The sequence below is a fragment of the Dama dama genome, chromosome 6 (assembly GCF_033118175.1).
Source record: "Dama dama isolate Ldn47 chromosome 6, ASM3311817v1, whole genome shotgun sequence".
In the NCBI taxonomy this organism is placed as follows: domain Eukaryota; kingdom Metazoa; phylum Chordata; class Mammalia; order Artiodactyla; family Cervidae; genus Dama; species Dama dama.
The window spans coordinates 19,677,597-19,704,002 of record NC_083686.1 but is presented as its reverse complement, the minus strand read 5'-3'; the positions used below and the strand labels follow the sequence as shown (position 1 = coordinate 19,704,002).

At 38.1% G+C, this 26,406-nt stretch overlaps 1 long non-coding RNA gene across 1 annotated transcript in view; it reads right to left on the bottom strand.

Annotated features, from left to right (window-relative positions):
* Window positions 1-8,873: 8,873 nt before the first annotated feature.
* Window positions 8,874-26,406, bottom strand: part of LOC133058759 (uncharacterized) — a 76,199-nt gene continuing 58,666 nt past the window's right edge. The window contains exon 5 of the long non-coding RNA XR_009693373.1: window positions 8,874-8,921. This is a non-coding gene — a long non-coding RNA (uncharacterized LOC133058759). The remainder of the gene's footprint in view (window positions 8,922-26,406) is intronic.

The following is a 26,406-nucleotide window of genomic DNA, read 5'->3' as shown; positions in this document are numbered from 1 at the left end:
GACGAATTTGGCATTTGGATCATAACGCTCGCTTGGCTTATTACTCCGTGCAGGGATTTCCTCTGTGTTTCTGGCTACACCCGTTTGGGTCCCTCACCCCCGCATCTCCCGTGGTAAGGAATCCACCTATCAGTGCAAGAGACATGGGTTCACTCCCTGATCTGGGAAGATCCCACACGCTGCAGAAACCCATGCAGCACAACTACTGAGCCCACACTCTAGAGCCCACGAGCCTCAGCTACTGAAGCCTGCATGCCTAGAGACTGTGCTCCACAACGGGAAAAGAAACTGCAATGAGAAGCCCCTGCACCTCAAAGAAGAGTTAGCTCTGGCTCACGGGCTCCCTGTAACTAGAGAAAGGCCCTCGCAAAGCAATCAAGATCCAGCACAGCCAAAAATCAATAAATTGCTCTGAAAAATAAAGAGTTCATACTCCTCAGCTATTAAAAATCTATAATCCAGAAACTGGACTGTATCTATAGTTTTAGGATTTCCAGCATCACAACTTCTGAATAAATTAGCAAACACATTGTTTCATGGAAATGTCCATACTTTTTATTTTATTTTTTTTTTTTTAATTTTTATTATTATTTTTTTTTCCAGTGGGTTTTGTCATACATTGCTATGAATCAGCCATGGATTTACATGTATTCCCAATCCCGATCCCCCCTCCCACCTCCCTCTCCACCCGATTCCTCTGGGTCTTCCCAGTGCACCAGGCCGGAGCACTTGTCTCGTGCATCCCACCTGGGCTGGTGATCTGTTTCACCATAGTTAGTATACATGCTGTTCTTTTGAAATATCCCACCCTCACATTCTCCCAGAGAGTTCAAAAGTCTGTTCTGTATTTCTGTGTCTCTGTTTCTGTTCTGCATATAGGGTTATCGTTATCACCTTTCTAAATTCCATATACATGTGTCAGTATGCTATAATGTTCTTTATCTTTCTGGCTTACTTCACTCTGTATAATGGGCTCCAGCTTCATCCATCTCATTAGGACTGGTTCAAATGAATTCTTTTTAACGGCTGAGTAATATTCCATGGTGTATATGTACCACAGCTTCCTTATCCATTCATCTGCTGATGGGCATCTAGGTTGCTTCCATGTCCTGGCTATTATAAACAGTGCTGCGATGAACATTGGGGTGCACGTGTCTCTTTCAGATCTGGTTTCCTCAGTGTGTATGCCCAGAAGTGGGATTGCTGGGTCATATGGCAGTTCTATGTCCAGTTTTTTAAGAAATCTCCACACTGTTTTCCATAGCGGCTGTACTAGTTTGCATTCCCACCAACAGTGTAAGAGGGTTCCCTTTTCTCCACACCCTCTCCAGCATTTATTGCTTGTAGACTTTTGGATAGCAGCCATCCTGACTGGCGTGTAATGGTACCTGGTTTTTTGAAAAAATAAACAAAATTGACAAACCATTAGCAAGACTCATTAAGAAACAAAGAGAGAAGAACCAAATTAACAAAATTAGAAATGAAAATGGAGAGATCACAACAGACAACACTGAAATACAAAGGATCATAAGAGACTACTACCAGCAGCTCTATGCCAATAAAATGGACAACTTGGATGAAATGGACAAATTCTTAGAAAAGTATAACTTTCCAAAACTGAACCAGGAAGAAATAGAAGATCTTAACAGACCCATCACAAGCAAGGAAATCGAAACTGTCATCAAAAATCTTCCAGCAAACAAAAGCCCAGGACCAGATGGCTTCACAGCCGAATTCTACCAAAAATTTAGAGAGGAGCTAACACCTATCTTACTCAAACTCTTCCAGAAAATTGCTGAAGAAGGTAAGCTTCCAAACTCATTCTATGAGGCCACCATCACCCTAATTCCAAAACCAGACAAAGATGCCACAAAAAAAGAAAACTACAGGCCAATATCACTGATGAACATAGATGCAAAAATCCTTAACAAAATTCTAGCAAACAGAATCCAACAACATATTAAAAAAATCATACACCATGACCAAGTGGGCTTTATCCCAGGAATGCAAGGATTCTTTAATATCCGCAAATCAATCAATGTAATACACCACATTAACAAATTGAAAGATAAAAACCATATGATTATCTCAATAGATGCAGAGAAAGCCTTTGACAAAATTCAACACTCATTTATGATTAAAACTCTCCAAAAAGCAGGAATAGAAGGAACATACCTCAACATACTTTTTAAAAAATATACTTTATTTATTTATTTGGCTGTGCCGGGTCTTAGAGGCCCCAGGCGGGATCTTCAATCCTACATGTGGCATGCAGGATCTTTAGCTGCCCCAAGCAAACTCTTAGTTGTGGCATGTGGGATCTAGTTCCCTGACTAGGGAATGAACCCAAGCCACCTGCATTGGGAACTCAGAGACTTAGTCACCAGACCACCAGAGAAGTCTCTGTCCATTCCTTCTCTCAGCAAACATTTCCTAAGCCCTACAATGTACCAATCACTGAGCAGTGTGCAGATCTTGCTTTCAAGAAGTCTTCAAATAAGAGCAGAACTCCTGAGCCTCCTACAGAAAAGTGTTCATGCTGATTTTTTACTGCAAGATGCCTTCTGGATTAATATTTGGGGTGGCAATCCCTCTCTGTAAGTGGACACAGTATGGGGCACTAGAAGAATCTGGAGGGCCTTGGGAAAAGACTATGATAATCTCAAAAAAAGGTGTGCACACAGTTCAGTGTAGATTTAAAAGAATTTTTTTCATTGTATATACTTTAAGTGCTCCCAACACATTTGCTCTGGAGGCTTTGGTGAGAACTTTACCTTTTACCAGAGAAGTATCCCACTACAACAAATTAAGTGGCAATGTTAAAGATCATTTTACAGTTACAGCCTCTGATTGCACAATGCAGAATAATCCTCAAAGGCACCAGAAGCATAACCCTTGGATCATCACTCAGAACTGATTTACTCCTAAGAACTTTGCTCTGTACATTTCCATTCCCTCATGCCCCTTTTTTGTTGTTTACATTACTTAAATTCTATTGGGAAGAAAGGCCTTGATATTGGATTGTAGAGCATAGGTAACATATCTAGGTTATTGCATTTGTCAGCTCTCAAGGCAGGTAGAATAACTGAAGTCCATTTGTGAAGCTTTCTCTAGCTCATGAGCAGGAATATAAATTGACAACTTCCACAAGAAAATAAGGAAGAAAAAGGCTTATGAGATTATATTCACCATGAAGTTTCCCACATTTCTAAAAGCTTCTCTATAAAACAGAAAGCTCTGGATTTGTGTCAGTTAATACTATGGCAATAAAACACATGACCCACTGTCCTTGATGGTTTTTCCAGTTTTGTTTGTTGGTTTGGAATGCAAGTCCAGGCCAACAGAGTTGCCTGAGATTTTTTTAAGCTATTTATTTATGTATTTCTGGGTCTACTGGGTCGTTACCGCTGCACACAGGCTTTCTCTAGTGGTGAGCAGGAGCTACTCTCTAGAGGTGCATGGGCTTCTCACTGCAGAGGCTTCTCCTGCTGCTTTAAGCACAGGCTCTGGAACTCGGTCTCTGGAGTTGTGACACACAGGCTTAGTTGCCCTGCGGCATGTGGAACCTTCCTGGACCAGGGATCGAACCTGTGTCCCCTGCATTGGCAGGCAGATTCTTCACCCCTGGACCATTAGGGAAGCCCTTACTCTCAGTTTTAGAGGAACATCTCTTCTGCCTTATATCTTGCCTCTTACTATTTCTTTGAACATCATCAATGATAGATGAACTCCTAAGTGATCTGCACCCAACTTAACGAAATAATTGGCATCTCAGGCAAAATTAAATTGGGCAATATGTAAAAAGAGTAAAATGTCAATGATCAAATGGAGTTCGTCCCAGAAATGAAAGGTTTAACATTGGAATACCAATGACTGTAATTCACAATATTAACAGAAAAGGGATAAATACAATTGTCTCACAAAATGCAGAAAAAGCATCTGACAAAAATCAAAATGCATTCATGTTTAAAACTCTCAGCAACTAGGAACAGGACTTCAACTGATACATGAAAAACATAAAGTTATAATACACAGTGTTGAAAGACTGAATACTTTTTCCCTAAAATCAGAAGCAAGAATTCTTTTTCTTACCACTCTTATTCAACATTTTGCTAGAAGTCCTAGCCAATGTAACAGGTAAAAGAAGGAAACAAAAGGCATACAGATTGGGAAAAAGAAGTAAAATTGTCTTTATTAGTGGACATGATATGCTCATGTACATAGAAAACCCTAAGGAAATCTTTTGTCTGGACAAAAGATACTAGAAATGACAGTGTAAAAGAAGGTACAGGATGCAAGGGCAAGACTCAAAAATCAACTGTATACCTAAATTCCAGAAATAAGCAATTAGAAATTGAAGTTAAAAAACAATGTCATCTATAATAGAATAAAAAAAAAACATTAAATACTTAGGACAACTTTTTTTTTTTTAGGACAACTTTTTTAATGTATGCAAGGCTTTATACTGAAAACAACTAAACATTCCTGAAGAAATAAACCTAAGTAAATGGAGACATATAATCTGTATCAATATGATAAGATGTCAGTTATCACCAAATTAGTCTATAGATGCTTCATAATATCAATAAAAATCCCAGCAGACTTTACTGTAGAAATTGACAGGCTGATTCTAAAATGTATATAGAAATGTAAAGAACCTAAAATAGTCAAAGCAATTTTGAAAAAGAAAAACAAAGAACTCACACTACATGGTTTAAAGACTTAATATAAAGACAATATAATCAAAACAGAATGGTTTGGCATTTTTAAAAAAAGACATATAGGTCAATGAAAAGAAACAGAAAAGATACCTATTAATATATGATCCATCTATATGTTCAATAAAAAGGTAATAGAACCATAGGATAGTCACATGGGAAAAGAAACAGACCTTGATCCTCACCTCATTATTCACAAAAATTAATTTGAAAATAATCATAAGCCTAAATATGAAAACCAAACTATATGACTGCCAGAAGAAAATATTCAAGGTGCATATATTTATCTGACACTGAACTTTCTTCCAGAATTTGTAGAAACTCTTATAATTCAATAAAAAGAAGACAAATAATCCAGTTAAGAGGGCAAAATATCTGAACAGAAATTTTGCAAAAGGAGATGCAAGGAATGCCAAAAAGCATATGTAAAGATGCTCCACATCTTTATTCCTAAAGAATATGCATTTAAAGCACAATGAGATATCACTACTTCCTTCATTTCAGTTCAGTTCAGTTCATTCACTCAGTCGTGTCCAACTCTCTGAGACCCCATGAACCACAGCACGCCAGGCCTCCCTGTCCATCACAAACTCCCAGAGTTTACCCAAACTCATGTCCATTGAGTCAGTGATCCAATCCAGCCATCTCATCCTCTGTCATCCCCTTCTCCTCCTGCCTTCAATCTTTCCCAGCATCAGGGTCTTTTCAAATGAGTCAGCTCTTCGCATTGGGTCACCAAAATATTGGAGTTTCAGCTTCAACATCAGTCCCTCCAATGAACACCCAGGACTGATCTCCTTTAGGATGGGCTAGTTGGATCTCCTTGCAGTCCAAGGGACTCTCAAGAGTCTTCTCCAACACCACAGTTCAAAAGCATCACTTCTTCGGTACTCAGTTTTCTTTATAGTCCAACTCTCACATCCATACATGCTACTGGAAAAACCATAGCCTTGACTAGACGGACCTCTGTTGACAAAGTAATGTCTCTGCTTTTTAATATGCTGTCTAGGTTGGTCATAACTTTCCTTCCAAGGAGTAAGTGTCTATTAATTTCATGGCTGCAGTCACCATCTGCAGTGATTTTGGAGCCCAAAAAAATAAAGTCAGCCACTGCTTCCACTGTTTGCCCATCTATTTCCCATGAAGTGATGGGACCAGATGCCATGATCTTAGTTTTCTCAATGTTGAGCTTTAAGCCAACTTTTTCACTCTCCTCTTTGACTTCCTTACTCATAGCTAAAATTTAAAAAACTGACCATATCAAATATTTGTGACGATGTGGAACAACGGGAACTCTCAGACATTGCTGGTGAAAATGTAAAACAATATAGCCACTCTGATAAACAATTTGACAGCTTTTTAGATAATTCAACCTGCATTTACCATGTGACTCAGGAATATTCCTCCCCCAAGTATCATTCAAAAGAAAACATGTCCTTTTTTAAAATGGATAAGCAACCAGGACCTACTGTATAGCACAGGGAACCCTGCTTAATACTATGTAACAAGCTACGTGGGAAAAGAATTTGAAAAAGAATAGATACATGTGTATGTATAACTGAATCACTTTGCTGTACACCTGAAACTAACACAACATTGTTAATCAACTATGCGCCAATAAAAATCAGTAAAACAAAAAGATGTTTATAAAACTGTTATATGAATGTTTATAGCAGCTTTATTCATAATACCCAAAAACTGGGAACAAACAAATTGCAATTTTTTTAAAAAACTGCTCCGTGCAACGATGTAGTGGAATCTCTAAAACAGCATGCTGAGTGTGAAAAAAAGAATGCAAAGGAGTTCCTACCACATAATTTCATTCTCATAAAACTCTACAAAAGACAAATTTAATCTATAATGATACAAAGCAGATCAGCGGCTGCCTGGAGCTGGATCTGGGAGATGGGGACTGATTAGGAAAAAGCACATGGAATCACTTGGGCAGTGGAAATGGTCTGTATTTGACTGTGCACGCACTTGTCCACATTTATGGAAGCATTTTATTGTAGGTAAATTACATTTCAAAAAAAAGCATATTTTTAAAATAAAAATGTTACTCTTTTTACCTTTTTTACATGTTGAACATATTTTGACATTGTTGGTGGAATAACAAAAGCAGCAATAAATACCAAGAATCACATAAGAAGAGCTACCATTTATTAAGTATTTACAATGTTTCAGAATCTATGTTCAGCATTTTAAAAGCCTTTTCTCATAAAACCAGTAGCTTAAGTTGTATTGATGTTCCCACTTTATAGCTGACAAAGATGAGGCTTAGAAAAGGCAACTGTTATTAAGCAGAGTGGCTGCTCCAGAGCGGCCCCAGCTCTCAGGACCGCACCATGCTTTCTCTCAAAGGAGAAAGAAGAGAGTGACATCGTGCCCTTCGGGGAAGCCCTGGTAGTCATTGCAATGCAGTGCTCTCAGCAAGATGACAACAAAGAAGAAAATAAGTGGATTTGTTGCCTGGGCAGAGCAGAAACATAATAATAAACCATCAAGAAGCTTTTCAGGGACCACTAATGTCAACAGATCATCAAGTTTGAACTGATGGACCAGCAAATGTAATTATTACAGCAGGAAAATTCCAGTTTAAAATATGAATTAATCTCAAAGTACAGAGGTCCTTGTTATTATTCTTATTTGAGAAGGGAAATTTACTTATAAAGAAGGGTAGACACGTGCGAGGAATATATATATATATATATATATATACTGTCTTCCCACACTTAATTTCTTGTCTTATGTACTGGAATGCTTGTATTCCCAGATCACATTCTTTTACAAGCAAAGACTTGCAAAATTTTAGGAGCAGAGAGTGTGTTGTAGTAAATAAATGGACTTAGCTCCAGAACACAAAGAAGAAATGGAAAAGAACCTAATAGGTTCTAGAAAAACAAATATAGCCCTAATACCAAAACCTCACAAAGACAATACAAAAATTTTTTTTTAGGAAGTGAGGATAGGAAGGAGAGGGAAGAAAGGGAAGAAGAGAGGAGACGTCACAAATTTTCACTCAAGAATACAAGTGAAATTATAAATAAAGTATTAGCAGATTTAATTCAATAAAATAGCATCTAAGGTAACCAAACAGAATTAAACAGGGAAAGTAAGAATGGCCCTGTGGTGAAAAATTTATTAATAAGATATGTCCTAATAAAAAGCCAAATAAAATCCATAAGATAATTTTCCATTTAATCATTTGCCTCAACTTGTCATCTTTTTTTTACCCTGATATCTAAACACTTGAGAGCTACTAAAATCCTTTTTCAAATAAAGAAGGATATCATTTTATACAAAGGATCAAATATTCATTCATAACATCATTACATCACTAAATAAAACACCCAGATGCCAAAAAGGGAGTTGATGGAATTAACTTCCATCCCTGATTTTGTTAATAGCTTTAAAACAGGACAAAGAAGAGGAAAAACTCTGAAATTAAATAGACCCAGGGTCAAAGAACACCACTAAACCTCATGCATACATAACACATTTCCAGGTACATGATATGTACCCAATAAATGGAAGCTATTTTTAAAATCAAACCAATAACCAGCCTCACAGTCAATAAATAAATTCTACAGGTATAACATTAAAATTAAGTACAAAACAAGGCAGGAGGGGGGATCAGGATGGGGAACACATGTAAATCTATGGTTGATTCATGTCAATGTATGGCAAAAACCACTACAATATTGTAAAGTAATTAGCCTCCAACTAATAAAAATAAATGAAAAAAATAAAATAAAATAAAATTAAGTACAAAACAATGACACTTTCTACTACTTGTATTTCATGCTATTTATATGACAAAATAAAAGCTATGAATGCTGCAAAGAAAATTATAAAATTACCACTATTTGAAGATAATATTTAAATAAAGAATTCTAAAATCTAGAAGAACTAAGAAAAGAGTTTAGGAAAATGGCCAAATATAAATATTTCTTTAAGTCAATAGTATTTCTATATAGTAGTCCATTTAGATAATATAATTTTTAAGTATATATTATCTACTATAAAAATAGCAAAAATTTTAAAGAGAAATTATCCATGAGAAATATGCATACCACAAAAATAACAAATATTTACAGAATAAGATAAGTAATGAGAATGGTAAAATCATTGTAAAAATATCAAAATTTATACTTGCCTTTAGTTTCAACAGGATTGTAGAGGATACTTTATTTTAAAATTCATCTGAAAGAGTAAGCAAGTAAGAATATCAAAAAATGTATAAAAGAGATGTTACTAGTAAGTTACTGAGCTTGATACGTGTGAGCTCTCAATAAATATATCCTAAGTCAACTATAAAATCAGGTAGTTACAATCATTTAATACATATGTAAGTAAACAAAAGGCACACATGCCTAGATTCAAATAAATTACCCAGAATTAGACCCTGTCTAATTTGGGGACCAATTCATAACAACTGGTATGAGTGTATGGATATGAGAGTTGGACTAGAAAGAGAGCTGAAAGCCAAAGAATTGATGCTTTTGAGCTGTGGTGTTGGAGAAGACTCTTGAGAGCCCCCTTGGACTGCAAGGAGATCACACCAGTCAATTCTAAAGGAAATCAGTCCTGAATATTCATTGGACGGACTGATGCTGAAGCTGAAACTCCAATCCTTTGACCACCTGATGTGAACAACTGACTCATTAGAAAAGACCCTGATGCTGAGAAAAATTGAAGGCAGGAGGAGAAGGGGATGACAGAGGATGAGATGGTTGGATGGCATCACTGACTCAATGGACATGAGTTTGAGTAAACTCCAGGAGTTGATGATGGACAGGAAGGCCTGGTGTGCTGTGGTCCACGGGGCCACAAAGAGTTGGACATGACCGAGTGACTGAACTAAACTGTAACTGAGAACAAATTTAACTTATTCAGCAGACAAATTATTGTTTTTGTTACAACATACAGGGTTCATATATACACCAAGGAGAGACCCACAACTCTGATAATTTTATAAACAGACAATCCCCAAAAGAAGATACAACAAATAAACAAACATGAAGAAACATTCCAGTAGAAATTAAAGAAATACAAAATAAAACCATAGGAAAGTGCTATTTTTCTCATGAAATTAGCAAGTGCTTTTGTTGAATGATAATATTCTCTACAGACAGCATGTTGTGTATCTGTTATTTTTTTACTTTTTTTTATGTTCAATTCTTTTCTATTTATGTTCAATCCTATCACTTAACTTCCCTCATAGCTCAGTTGGTAAAGAATGTGGCAGTGCAGGAGACCCAGGTTCGATTCCTGGGTCAGAAAGATCCTCTGGAGAAGGAAATGGCAACCCACTCCAGTATCCTTGCCTGGAAAATCCCATGGACAGGGGAGCCTGGTGGGCTTCAGTCCATGGGGTTGCAAAGCGTCGGGCACGACTGAGTGACTAACACTTCACTTCACTTATCACTTTTGTATTGTTATTATTTATATATTTTTAAAAATTTATTTCTAATTAGAGGATAGTTGCTTTACTATGTTGTGTTGGTTCCTGTCATACATGAACATGAATCAGCCACAGGTACACATATGTCTCCTCCCTCCTGAACCTCCCTCCCACCTCCCACATCATCCCACCCCTGTAGGTTTTCACAGAGTACCTGGTTGAGCTCCCTGTGACATACAGCAAATTCCCACCAGCTATCTATTTTACATATATATGTGCGTGCATGTCTATGCACGTTCAGTCATGTCCAACTCTTTGTGACCCTATGGATCATAGCCTGCCAGGCTCCTCTATCCGTGGGATTCTCCAGGCAAGAATACTGGAGTGGGTTGCCATTTCCTTCTCCAGGGGATCTTCCAGACCCAGGGATTGAACCCGTGGTCTCTTGTGTCTCCTGCATTAGCAAGTGGGTTCTTTACCAGCTGAGCCACCAGGGAAGTCCTTATTTTACATATGGTAATATATTATGAGTTGGTGATGGACAGAGAGGCCTGGGGTCACAAAGAGTCGGACACGACTGAGCGACTGAACTGAACTGAATATATATATTAACCTCGTAGTTTTATACCAGGTTTCAACATTTCAGTATCACTGATGATATATATTGGCACAACCATTTTGAAAGCAATTTGAAAATGTTCTTCAAAGGCCTTAAGTTCATTCATAGCTTTTGACCCAGTAATTCCAAAATAAATTTTGCAAGTTTTGATATTTTTACAGTAACTTACCATTTCTATGATTTAATCTTATTCTATACAATTCTTTAAAGAAATAAAAATAGGAAAAGCTTTGTGTGCAAAGATATTCATTAGAGTATTATTTTTATAGCAAAAATTAGAAGAAAAATCTTATATATCGAATAATAAAACCTAAGTAAACTACTTAGGTAAGTAAATATACTAAATGGAATTATAAGTAGGTTTTCAAATAATGAATAAAACTGTTAAACATGTTATCTCTGAGAAGTGAAGTTATAAAGAATTTTCATTTGCACTTAATGTGTTTCTAAAGGTTTGAATTTCTTATTTATTTCCTGTTAAAATGAGAAAAAAAGACAGGAGGACATTTCCATTCTTAAAAAATGTTGAAATGATGGTTACAAAGATTAGAATAATAACCCATGGAAACATCTTCATTATCTTTGGGAGAAAAAAAGTCCATAATAAAATACCCATAAATGCTAATAGTGGAAGTGTTTATTGATGAGAATATGAATGAATTTTTTGCCTGTTTCCAAATTATTGAATTCAATACTCACTTACTGAGATCCTCAGTGTAAGGCCCTGAACTAGGACAAAGATATATAAAGCACTGCCATGTTGTTTATTAATGCATATTAGTCGCTTTTATAGTATTCAGGACAGTCATTTTCTCCCTGCAACTGAGGTCTCAGGGAAAATAGTATGATGCCGCACAAAACAGTCCACCCAGAGTTTATTATTATACAAGCTTCTGTGGTTTAAAACTGTAATACCCATCCTCAAGCATATGTAAGAAAATACTAATAAGATTAATAATTTTGGTTTATAATAACAACTTCCAAATGTCCAAACATCCAACCACTCTATCAAACATGATAAAAAAAGAAATGGAAATTTATTTACTGGTTCTTCAGATCCCTGGAAACATTACTGAAACACCCGCTGCAAGCACAGAAATTGAGAGTGAAATTTTTATTATGGTAAGTACCTGCATTTAGTAAATATTTCCTACTAAATTCAAAAATGAGTTTGAGCATGTTCAGAAATGTCAATGAAATATGGATCAAATTGATGTCTGTCAATTCAGAAGCATTTCTTCTGTTATCTTTCAAAATATTCATTTATTTGTTAAATGAATTACTGCGTAGAAAGCACTTAAAATAGTGCCCAGCATACAGAAGCAGTCCACAAAAATTAAGTATTACTTTTAACTTTAACAAATATTCTTAAGCAACTGCTACATGCTTGGCCTGATACTAATCATAATTAAGTAAAGCACAGATATATCACTGAAAAGGAACAGCTCTAAAGTATGGGAATGCTTTTCCCAAGAGCACCTTTCTTGAGTCCACCTTATATCTCCTTGATCAATAGCAAAATAGGGGCAGAATGTTCACAGTGAGGGAAGAAGGAGAACTATGCAGTCAACGAAACCACTGCTTTAAGCTTCTATGTTTCTGGAGTTGTTTTGGAACTCTCCATTACACAGCAAAAGCTAACTGATACAAGACCAAATTGGTTTCAGAATACACATGCAAAAATTAAGCAAAATATCAAATTACACCTAACATAAAAAACACGTCACAAAGAAAATGAATCCAATAATATGATGATATCATTCCTACCTAAATGTCATCATCTTTCAAGTCACATTCTGAAGCCTGATATTTTCACCTTACAAAAATTGTAGAAGATCATGTCTGTATATATAAACTTACTGCATTAAAAAAAAATTTCACACTACAGTATTTCAATGTATGGATAAATTAGTATATTTAATTCTTCCCCAATAATGGATACTGACATTATTTATAATTTTGTGCTATGACAATTCTTATCTATATCTCCTTGAGGGAAAAAAAACAAACTGGAAAATGAATGTCTGTCTTTTGTATCTTCTGAAGTGTAGGTTCTTGGTAGGGTTATTACCAGTCCACAAATTGACCCGAACAGATAACAAATGTATAAAAGCCAAAGTGGGAACAGAGAAAGATGGTGAAGTCTCTGGAAATAATATGGGGAGTTCACTGAATGAAATGCCACAGACAATGATGACAGAGTTGACCTTCTTCCTTTAAATCCCCTCTTGAGCTCTCCTGGCCCTCACACTTCAGTGATGTATGCTAAAGGCTGAGTGACATCACACAGTAGGGACACGGCATTCTCCAGGACTCAACAGAAGAAAAGGAGGATGAAGAAATCACATAAACACAGCTACTGGAATTGAGCACAGGGCAGCTTTGCTAATGAAAACTGGGTCAAATATCCCCAAAGAATAAACATAGATCATCATTAAAATCTATTTTCTGGGATGAAGCAGATCCAGAGTCAAGTTCAATGTGTTAACCATCAATAAATAAAAAGCTACCACTCCTCTTCAACAAAAGTCTTCTAATAAGGCAAATATAAAAGTGCTTAATTGATAAATAAGAAAAGCAAACATTATGCTAAGCACCACAGGAGGCAGATTTGTGTTTTGACAGGCAATAGGGATAGAATCCAAAACTCTAATCAGGACTACTAAAAATACTTGAACAATCTGTGTCAGTTTCATGAGTCCTTTTCTTTATCCCTACATTGCAAATTGACTTGAGACTATTATATGTTTTTTTAACAATAAAATTCTAGATAATTAATTGCCATTAAACACATATTTCTCCAATATATAATGTAACTAAGGTGAAGTGGGGGAAGGGGTAGAAATGAGATATGAGGTGGCAGTGAGACCATTTCTCGAGCAGCCTGGAAATTGAGGGAGCCCAAACCACCCTAGGATGTATTCCTAAACCTCCTTGGACCACAACAATGAACAGTATCCTTCCCAGAAACAGGAAGGATCCTCTCAAATTCTTCAGGCAGATTCCTGAAGCAACAGAATTCTCTGTATTTTCTCTCACTAATATTATAAATAAAACATTACTCCTTATTAACCCTGCCTTAAAAAAAGAATGCTCTGCTAGAGACCAATCTTTCTACATTGCTAGAGACCAATGTTTCTCTGGGCCAAATTCAGAAGTTTTTACTCTTGAGGAAAACGCTTTGTTCCTTTTACTCAGACTTTTCTGACTCAGATAAAACCCCCAAAGGATCTTCAAGGTGGGAAAATATCTTGAATTATCATGAACACCATAGTCAAACACTTGAGCATAATAAACCTTGCCTTCCGCCGCCAACCAAAACAGCTTCCTGGATCATTTGGCTTGTGTGTGTGCCTTAGCTTCGTTCTGAGTGATACAAAGATACAAATGTTCAACAACTTCTTTCACTAAAGATTACTGTAACAGTCAAGTCTCAACAGTCCTACCAATTCCTATCCCAACCCAAGACTTCACTACCAGGCAAAGGGTATCCCTTAGGAGGTATTCAAAAATTACCTACTCAGCTTTCCACTCATCCAGTAAGTGAAACTATTCTCAGATAATCATGGAGAAACACCAGTGACCACTAGGGACCTGGACCCAATTTACCCAACAATTTGGACCTTGGCACTGACTAGTTCTATCTATTATTGATAAAGAAATTGCTCGTTATTACAGCCCCTCCAGGTGACATTATTCTTTGCACAGCAAAAATCATTAGGCGGTGTCAGAAAGGGTTGACATGTCTAAATTACACTGCACATGTGCCCACTAACAGCATGTAGCGGTCATGTATTTTGTATTTAGAATGTAAAATGATGAGCATGCATAAAGTTATACAGAGTGAGCTGATTTCTGAATCAGCCTTACCAGCCCTCCAAAGAGATGAGATGACTTAAATTCACATAATATCCTTGAGTTTTCTTCAGGGCAGCAGAATTCAATTCCAGTGTCCTGCAGCAGGAAAAGTTTCCCTCACTCAGTATTATTTCAACCTCTTCTGAATAGATAACTCGGGCTTCCCCTGTGGCTCAGCTGGTAAAGAATCTGCCTTCAATGCAGGAGACCTGGGTTCAATCCCTGGCTTGGGAAAATCCCCTGGAGAAGAGAAAGACACTCCAGTATTCTGGCCTGATGCTTACTGAATCAACAGTTTGTAAAACAAACTGAATAGATAACTCCAAAAAGACAAAGACTAAAATGACAGATTAGGCAGAAAAACAAAACCACAAACAAAAGGTTTTCAACTTTCTAATTCAGCAAATAAGAATAATTATTATCATTTACTTTAGTATAGTGGTTTACAGTTTACTAAGAACTTTTAAGTGTATGATTCTATATGTGATTCTCACAATGGACTACTTAAAGTAACTTTAGAGCATATCATAACAATGGGCTATTATGTAGCCAGGAAAAAGAATGACGCTGTAGAACTAGTAACATGGAAATATTGAGTCTAAAACACTGGCTCCAAAAGAGAAAGGGTTTTTTGGTATTGTTTTTGTAAAAAAAAAAAAAAATATGTACAAACAAGAAAAATATAGTCAGGAATCACAATGCACATAAATATGCATAAGTATACACATACATATACATAGAAAGTATACACATACATATACATAAACATAGAAAAGAAGCTGGAAAGATATCAACCAACTGTACTCCCTGCATCATGATTACTGACTATATTTTTCTCGCTTATTTTCTGATATATCTGCAATGAACATGTATTACATGTGTGATCAGGAAAAGATAATCATATATGATGAAAGAAGTAGTGACCTTATATTTTTAATAATCAGTACACTTCAATAACCGTAGCTTAAGGCCAAAGAGAAATGGGACCTTAATTTGAACTGCTTTTAGAAAAGGCATTTTTGGAAATAACAGAATTCATTAAGTCTTATAATCATCCATAGTTTTTTTTTAAATTCATTGTCTAATTGGAGGAAAATTGCTTTACATTATGTTGGTTTCTGCCATACAACAACACAAATCAGCCATAATTATACATAAATCATCTCCCTCTTGAGCCTCCCACTTCTCCCCCATCTCAGCCCGCTAGTTCATCACAGAGCGCCAGGCTGGGCTCCCTGTGCTGTATGAATATACCAACTTCTCACCAGCTATCTGTTTTACACATGGTAGTATGTATATGTTGATGCTACTTTCTCCATTTGTACCACTATCTCCTTCTCCCACTGTGTCCACAAGTCCGTTCTCTACCTCTCCATCTCCACTCCTTCCCTGCAAATAGGTTCATCAATACTATTTTTCTAGATTCCATATATATGCTTTACTATATGATACTTGTTTTTCTCTTTCTGACCTATTACACTCTGTTTAAAAGGCTCTAGGTTCAGCCACTTCATAAGAGCTGTCTCAAATTCATTCTTTTTATGGCTGAGTAGTATTCCATTGTATATATGTACCACATCTTCTTTATCCACTCTGTAGATGGACATCTAGATTGCTTTCATGTCCTGGCTACTGCAAATAGTGCTGCTATGAACACTGGGGGATATGTGTCTTTTTCAATTATGGTCTTCTCAGGGTATACATCCAGTAGTGGGATTGTTGGGTCATATGGTAGTTTTATTCTTAAGTTTTTTAAGGAATCTCCATACTGTCCTCCATAGTGGTTGTATCAATTTACATTCCCACCAACAATGCAAGAGGGTTCCCTTTCCTCCACATCCTCTCCAACATTTGTTGTTTGTAGATTTGATGATGGCCATTCTGACCAGTGTGAGGTGATACCTCACTGTAGTTTTTGATTTGCATTTCTCTAATAAATATTGATGTGGAGCATCTTTTCATGGGTTTAATGGCCAATAATCATCCATAGCTATTAAGGTCTACTAGTTCAGAACAATTCAGCACAAAATATACTTGGAGTTCTGTCTTAGCCCAAATTACCTAGGAAGCAGACCTTGAAGCAAGGGTTAAAGTGCTGGTACTTTCCTTGGCAGTTGCAAGCCACCTACCGCTTTGCTACAATCTGCAGAGACACAGTGGGTCACTCAGTCAAGTGTTCACTGGGCACTTGGGATTTCTCAGTAACTACAAGAAGTAAGCATCCTGGAGCAGTCCAGGGCAGCAGGAAAGGAGAGCTTCTTTACCCCATTCCCTATCTCCAGGGCCCCTTGATCAAAGGTTCTCAGAACCCACATCCAGCCCCTCAGCACCTGCTCAGGAGGCTGGATCCCGTGCCCTGAGTGCCCAAATGCAGAAGTAAAGGCTAATTTCATGCAGGTGGAGCTCAGCATTGGTACTGTGAATGCCAGACGGATCCAGGGCCTCAACTCAGAATCCAGAAAGCAAGGGAACCACAAAAGGTGACAGCATCAGAGAACGGGACTCCAGAAGAAGAAGCACATGATTCAAGGACTCTGAGAAGGAGTATAAACACTTATGTCCAAAAAGGACAGACTGCTGCTGCTGCTGCTAAGTTGCTCAGTCGTGTCCAACTCTTCATGACCCCATGGACTGCAGCCTACCAGGCTCCTCCGTCCATGGGATTTTCCAGGCAAGTACTGGAGTGGGTTGCCATTGCCTTCTCTGAAAGGACAGACTTGTGATTGCCAAGGGAGCAGGGGCTGGGGGAGGGGTGCAGTTGGGGGTTGGGATTAGCAGATGTAAGCTTTTATATAGAGAGTGGAAAAATAACAAGGTCCTAATGTATGGCACAGAGAACTATATAGTCCTATATATAGTTTATTAAAATAGATAAACTATAGTTTATTAAAATATAGTTTATTTATATAGTTCATTGAAACTACTATATAGTTTCAATATAGTTCAATATCCTATAATGGAAAAGAATATTTTTTAAAAGAATGCATATATATATATACATATATATATATAAAAAACTGAATCACGTTGCTATAAAACAGTAATTAACACATTGTAAATATTTCAGTAAAAAATAAAAATATTTTTAAAAGAATTCAGAACTATCCAAACCACACACAAAAAAAGTCATATCCAATGTAAATTCTTTGCTAAATCTTGGAAATAGTTAGTCATTTCATATATCAAATTCCATTAACAGCATTATTAACAAAAAAAATTTCCCACATTTGTAAACATACGATAGACTATAAGAGATCTTGCTTTATTCATCTGCTTCACTACCATCTGGCAAAATATTTACATGCACATGAAATGGACATGCTCAGATTACTGAATGTACAGGTTATACTTAATTCCTGGCACACAAAATATGCTTCTACCCCTTTACTCTTCCACTCAAGAAAGCATGTACTTACAAACTCGGTCTGGTCCAACTCTGCGACCCCATGGACTACAGCCCACCAGTCTCCTCTGTCCATGGGATTCTCCAGAAAAGAATACTGGAGTGGGTTGTCATTTCCTCCTCCAGGGGAACTTTCCGACCCAGGGATCGAACCCACATCTCCTGCACTGGCACACGGATTCTTTACCACTGAGCTACCTGGGAAGTCCCAAGAAAGCACACAAGAATGCAGATAGATGAAGCTGATATTACCAAAGAAATTATGTCAAATCCACTCTAGTTTAGTACCTTTGAGTTTTTTAAAAACTACTTGTAATTTAGAGATGCTGATTAAGACAGTATAAAATACTACTCACATCCATTCAGACAGCTATTATTAAAACTAGTAATAATGACAAGTGTTAGTGAGGATGTGGAGAAATTAGAAGAAACTGGAAAACACATATTAAACTAACCGTGGGCATCTCTGGAATGGAGGAAGTTATGTGCGCGTAGGAGAATGAGGCAGTTGTAGACCCAGTTAGCCAGAAGTCTGTCAGCTGCAAGTGAAAGAAACATGACTAACACCCATCCAGGGAACAGCCTTGCAGACACAGCAGGGGAAGGAGAGTTTGGGGCAAAGTGAGAGAGCAGCCCTGACATATAAACACCACCATGTGCGAAATAGATAGCCAGTGGGAAGTCGCCGTACAACACAGGGAGCCCAACCCAGCGCCCTGTGACAACCAGGAGGTGTGGGATAGGATAGGGGGTGGGAGCAAGCTTCAGGAGGGAGGGGACATCTGCATACTTAAGGCTGATTCACGTTGTTGCATGGCAGAAACCAACATAACATTGTAAAGCAATGATCCTCCAATTAAAAAAAAAAAAAGTAAATTTAAATTAAAAAAAAAAAGTAAAACTGGTTCAGCACAAAAGAAAAAAAAAAAAGAAAAAATCACACCAGGCAAGAAGGAAATTTGTTATCGTAAATCGGGAGCTCCTGGCTTCAGACAAAACTGCATCCAGGAACTCAAAGGATGCATTAGGCCTGTGTTACTCTCCTGGGCTTGTCGCTCCTCAGCTTTATTCTACAGATGAACCCTTTCTCAGGGTAGCTGAAGTGGCCCCTTGGAAGCCCAGACTCCCATCCATCCAAACAAGCAACCCCAGAGAAAGAAGCTGTCTCCCCCTTCAGCTCCCAAAGGAAAGTCCAAGATGGACCTGACAGCTCCAGCTCAAAACACATGTTGAATCAGTCAAGGTTTGCATTTAGAGGCAGGTAACAGAAATAGATGGGGAAACAGTGGCTCACTTTATTTTGGGGGGCTCTAAAATCACTGCAGATGGTGATTGCAGCCATGAAATTAAAAGACACTTACTCCTTCGAAGGAAAGTTATGACCAACCTAGACAGCATATTAAAAAGCAGAGACATTACTTTGTCAACAAAGGTCCGTCTAGTCAAGGCTATGGTTTTTCCAGTAGTCAGGTATGAATGTGAGAGTTGGACTATAAGGAAAGCTGAGTGCAGAAGAATTGATGCTTTTGAACTGTGATGCTGGAGAAGACTCTTGAGAGTCCCTTGGACTGCAAGGAGATCCAACCAGTCCATCCTAAAGGAAATCAATCCTGGGTGTTCATTGGAAGGACTGATGTTTAAGCTGAAACTCCAATATTTTGGCCACCTGATGGGAAGAGCTGACTCATTTGAAAAGACCCTGATGCTGGGAAAGATTGAGGGCAGGAGGAGAAGGGGACGACAGAGGATGACATGGTTGGATGGCATCATGGATTCAATGGACATGGTTTGGGTGGACTCTGGGTGTTGGTGATGGACAGGGAGGCCTGGCGTGCTGTGGTTCATGGGGTCGCAAAGAGTCGGACACGACTGAGCGACTGAACTGAATTGAACTCAACACATAAAAGTTTTGAGGTTTTTCCTCACATCACAGTAAGTATCCAGAGTAGGCACCTGCTGGCCTCCATTCAGAGCTATGCAGTTCTCTCCAGCCTGCCTTGTGCTCCCAATGTGGCGACTGGTGCTCAAGCTAATGCACCTCTAGGGACAGGCGGAGAAGAAAGAAACAGCACTTGGATCAGGAAAACAAAGATTCCCCCAAACCCTCTGCATAGTTCTCGTTTCCTTTTCACAGTCTGAATAACATCACATCCCACACCCACCCCAAAGAGATCTGGGTAATTTTAGCATTCCAAACTCAATACCAAAGGAAGCAGAAGCAGGTGTTGAAAGACTGTTGAAAGTGAACCAATCTGGATTAATACCCTACAAATCTCTGTTCCTGACTGGTCAATCCCAACAGCCAGTCAGGCTCAGGTCTCAATTTTCATCTCTATATATCAAAGGTGAGCAGTACTCTATGACCAACCCCAAGGACCATGTGGAATAGAAGAACCATTTCTAGAAACACTGATCTTGCCAAAGAAAGGGAATGGAAAAGCAACCCAGATAGAAAGCACTAGAGTTACCACAGCTGATGCCAGTGACCAACAAAACACACATACATACAGAAACACAAATGCACGCCCACATGCACACATACACATAGCAACTAGGCTAGAAAAAGTTGAAAAAAAAAAATTTTTTTTCCTTCTTTTTTTTTTTTTTTAATTTATTTTTATTATTATTATTTTTTTTTCCCAGTGGGTTTTGTCATACATTGATATGAATCAGCCATGGATTTACATGTATTCCCAATCCCGATCCCCCCTCCCACCTCCCTCTCCACCCGATCCCTCCGGGTCTTCCCAGTGCACCAGGCCGGAGCACCTGTCTCATGCATCCCACCTGGGCTGGTGATCTGTTTCACCATAGATAGTATACATGCTGTTCTTTTGAAATATCCCACCCTCACATTCTCCCACAAGGTTCAAAAGTCTGCTCTGTATTTCTGTGTCTCCTTTTCTGTCTTGCATATAGGGCCATCGTTATCACCTTTCTAAATTCCATATATATGCGTCAGTATGCTGTAATGTTCTTTATCTTTCTGGCTTACTTCACTCTGTATAATGGGCTCCAGCTTCATCCATCTCATTAGGACTGGTTCAAATGAATTCTTTTTAATGGCTGAGTAATAGTCCATGGTGTATATGTACCACAGCTTCCTTATCCATTCATCTGCTGATGGGCATCTAGGTTGCTTCCATGTCCTGGCTATTATAAACAGTGCTGCGATGAACATTGGGGTGCACGTGTCTCTTTCAGATCTGGGTTCCTCAGTGTGTATGCCCAGAAGTGGGATTGCTGGGTCATATGGCAGTTCTATGTCCAGTTTTTTAAGAAATCTCCACACTGTTTTCCATAGCGGCTGTACTAGTTTGCATTCCCACCAACAGTGTAAGAGGGTTCCCTTTTCTCCACACCCTCTCCAGCATTTATTGCTTGTAGACTTTTGGATAGCAGCCATCCTGACTGGCGTGTAATGGTACCTCATTGTGGTTTTGATTTGCATTTCTCTAATAATGAGTGATGTTGAGCATCTTTTCATGTGTTTGTTAGCCATCTATCAATGTAATACACCACATTAACAAATTGAAAGATAAAAACCATATGATTATCTCAATAGATGCAGAGAAAGCCTTTGACAAAATTCAACACTCATTTATGATTAAAACTCTCCAAAAAGCAGGAATAGAAGGAACATACCTCAACATAATAAAAGCTATATATGACAAACCCACAGCAAGCATCACCCTCAATGGTGAAAAATTGAAGGCATTTCCCCTGAAATCAGGAACAAGACAAGGGTGCCCACTCTCACCACTACTATTCAACATAGTGTTGGAAGTTCTGGCCACAGCAATGAGAGCAGAAAAAGAAGTAAAAGGAATCCAGATAGGAAAAGAAGAAGTAAAACTCTCACTGTTTGCAGATGACATGATCCTCTACATAGAAAACCCTAAAGACTCTACCAGAAAATTACTAGAGCTAATCAATGAATATAGTAAAGTTGCAGGATATAAAATTAACACACAGAAATCCCTTGCATTCCTATATACTAACAATGAAAAAACAGAAAGAGAAATTAAGGAAACAATACCATTCACCAATGCAACAAAAAGAATAAAATACTTAGGAGTATATCTACCTAAAGAAACAAAAGACCTATACATAGAAAACTATAAAACACTGATGAAAGAAATCAAAGAGGACACAAACAGATGGAGAAACATACCGTGTTCATGGATTGGAAGAATCAATATTGTCAAAATGGCTATTCTACCCAAAGCAGTCTATAGATTCAATGCAATCCCTATCAAGCTACCAACGGTATTTTTCACAGAACTAGACCAAAGAATTTCACAATTTGTATGGAAATACAAAAAACCTCGAATAGCCAAAGTAATCTTGAGAAAGAAGAATGGAAGTGGAGGAATCAACCTGCCTGACTTCAGACTCTACTACAAAGCCACAGTCATCAAGACAGTATGGTACTGGCACAAAGACAGAAATATAGATCAATGGAACAGAATAGAAAGCCCAGAGATAAATCCACGAACCTATGGACACCTTATCTTTGACAAAGGAGGCAAGGATATACAATGGAAAAAAGACAACCTCTTTAACAAGTGGTGCTGGGAAAACTGGTCAACCACTTGTAAAAGAATGAAACTAGAACACTTTCTAACACCATACACAAAAATAAACTCAAAATGGATTAAAGATCTAAATGTAAGACCAGAAACTATAAAACTCCTAGAGGAGAACATAGGCAAAACACTCTCCGACATAAATCACAGCAAGATCCTCTATGACCCACCTCCCAGAATATTGGAAATAAAAGCAAAACTAAACAAATGGGACCTAATGAAACTTAAAAGCTTTTGCACTACAAAGGAAACTATAAGTAAGGTGAAAAGACAGCCCTCAGATTGGGAGAAAATAATAGCAAATGAAGAAACAGACAAAGGATTAATCTCAAAAATATACAAGCAACTCCTGAAGCTCAATTCCAGAAAAATAAATGACCCAATCAAAAAATGGGCCAAAGAACTAAACAGACATTTCTCCAAAGAAGACATACAGATGGCTAACAAACACATGAAAAGATGCTCAACATCACTCATCATCAGAGAAATGCAAATCAAAACCACAATGAGGTACCATTACACGCCAGTCAGGATGGCTGCTATCCAAAAGCCTACAAGCAATAAATGCTGGAGAGGGTGTGGAGAAAAGGGAACCCTCTTACACTGTTGGTGGGAATGCAAACTAGTACAGCCGCTATGGAAAACAGTGTGGAGATTTCTTAAAAAACTGGAAATAGAACTGCCATATGACCCAGCAATCCCACTTCTGGGCATACACACTGAGGAAACCAGATCTGAAAGAGACACGTGCACCCCAATGTTCATCGCAGCACTGTTTATAATAGCCAGGACATGGAAGCAACCTAGATGCCCATCAGCAGATGAATGGATAAGGAAGCTGTGGTACATATACACCATGGAATATTACTCAGCCATTAGAAAGAATTCATTTGAACCAGTCCTAATGAGATGGATGAGGCTGGAGCCCATTATACAGAGTGAAGTAAGCCAGAAAGTTAAAGAACATTACAGCATACTGACACATGTATATGGAATTTAGAAAGGTGATAACGATAACCCTATATGCAGAACAGAAAAAGAGACACAGAAATACAGAACAGACTTTTGAACTTTGTGGGAGAATGTGAGGGTGGGATATTTCAAAAGAACAGCATGTATGCTATCTATGGTGAAACAGATCACCAGCCCAGGTGGGATGCACGAGACAAGTGCTCCGGCCTGGTGCACTGGGAAGACCCAGAGGAATCGGGTGGAGAGGGAGGTGGGAGGGGGGATCAGGATTGGGAATACATGTAAATCCATGGCTGATTCATATCAATGTATGACAAAACCCACTGGAAAAAAAAAAATAAAAAATAAAATAAAATAAAAAAAAGAATAAATAACCATGGGATCTACAGTCACATAATAATGTTAATTTACAAAACTTAGCAAACAGACAAAAGAAATAAAAGAAAAATAAAATTTAAAAAAAAAATCTATTTATCTTGTGGAGCAGGGGTTCAGAGAACAGGATAACATTCATTTCTTTTTTTTTTTTTCATTTCTTTTTTAAGTAGCTCCCCAAAAGAGTTGAGGAATTGAAAGTGATTCTTTTTTCCTTTATTGGCTTTATTTGGTTTTTCCCAGTATCTTTCAACTAACAAAGAAATTTTTAATTATTAATAATAATGTGATAACAAACCACATTTTAATAAAGGAATAATTGAGATGAGCTACTTTGTTTTCATTAAGATCCTGGAAAAGATCATCATGAAGCAATATTTATTAGGAAGGGCATCAAAGAAAAAAACTGGGCAAAGATAGAATCATGAATAATGAAAACTAATCTCTCCCATTTAATTTTCCCTACATTTATCTAGATGAAATTACACCTACTAAATACTGACTTTGCTTCTAAGGACCTGAAGGCATGTGACATATTTTATTTGATATAGATCACTACGTTTAACCTCTGGGTAAAGATGGAGCCAACATATCTGGTTCAGTGACACAGAAAAAAATGATGCATAAAGAGATGGCGTGATGAATCTGGTTCAGTTGTCACACAGTAGTTGCCTGTGGATCCCTCTGCCACCTGTGAGGAGGCCTGGGTGACTGGGTTTGTAGTGGCGGCTTTATAGTCAGTTTGTTCTCCCACCCAAAGAGAAGGGGTTCTTCATCAGGGCACTGCGAACTTGGGTTGGAAACAATTATCTTCCCCCCCACACAAACCTGTATCTTGGGTTTCCTTCCATTATAATATAGAGCACAAACCACAGTAATATTAGAAACATCTAGGAATTTGCCAGAAATCCTAGATGTTTTCCTATCACATCACATAGCTGCTGACTTTTTCTCATATCATTTGTACCCACCACTACTTCAAAATTACAACAGTTACTAGACCTACTACATCGTGATGCTGCTGGATTTCAATAAAGATTGTTATATATTATGTAATCTTATACATTTCATTTTATGCATTCAAAAACATTCTACTGACTGCCAGAAGGATCCATGGTACCAAAATGAAAAACAAAACAGAATCTCAATACACACAAACACACACACACTCATGCAGAACAGATTATGAGGGACTTCCCTGGTGGTCCAGTGGTTAAGATGCCACACTCTCAATGCAAGAGGAACCAGGTTCAAATCCTGGTCAGGAAACTAGATCCCACATGCCACAACTAAAAGATTCTGCATTGTTGTTGTTGCTCAGTTGCTAAGCCATGTCCTACTCTTTGCAACCCCATGAACTGCAGTGTGCTAGGCTTCCCTATCCTTCACTCTCTCCTAGAGTTGGCTCAAACTCATGTCTGTTGAGTTGGTGATGCTATCTATCTAACCATCTCATTCTCTGCCTCCCCTTCTCCTTTTGCCTTCAATCTTTCCCAGCATCAGGGTCTTTTCCAATAAGCAGGGTCTTTTCCAATGAGTCGGCTCTTTTGTATCAGGTAGCCAAACTATTGGAGCTTCAGCATCAGTCCTTCCAATAAATATTCAAGTTTGATTTCCTTTAGGATTGACTAGTTCGATCCTCTTGTTGTCCAAGGGACTCTCAAGAGTCTTCTCCAGCATCACAGTTCAAAACTATCGATTCTTCGATCCAACTCTCATAGCCGTACATGATTATTGGAAAAACCATAGCTTTGACTATACGGACTTTTGTCAGCAAAGTGATGCCTCTGCTTTTTAATGCGCTGTCTAGGTTTGTTATAGCTTTCCTTCAAGGAGCAAGCATCTTTTAATTTCATGCTCCAACGAAGATCCCACATGCTGCAACTAAGACACGGTGCAGCCAAATTAAAAAAAAGAACAGATTCCGAGCCTCTGCAGAGAGTATCTCAAGCACTGGGGCATATACAGGAGCTTCCAAACACCTTCCTAAGACCTTCTTAGGATAAAAGAAACATCCTTGTTCCAGGTCTGCCCTGAGATATGATAACAAAACATCAGAATTCTTGTTTGGGGACATGTTTGCCGCGTGTTACAACATAACCATAGGACTAAGCAAGTCTCGAACCCCACTGGGTGCTGTTCTCCTCCCAGGCATCTCTCAAGAGAACCCTTTCTTTCACTGCCATCACAGAAGCGTCACACACTGCGTGGGTCACTCATACATGAAGCAACTGCATTTCTCCAACATAATCACCGATAGCACTGAAGTTCAATAGTTCACAGTCAATGCTCCAAGACGCAATCAATAAAACCAGAAGCCATGTAAAAAGGTTAAAACCTATCAATGCATCCTCTTGAGCTGTTGAAACATTCCCTAGCTAGGGAGAAAATTATGAGTATTTCTTCCACTACATCAATTAGCTGTCACTTTTGGCGTTTTCCTATGGGCATTGAAGCCAAGCAGAAGT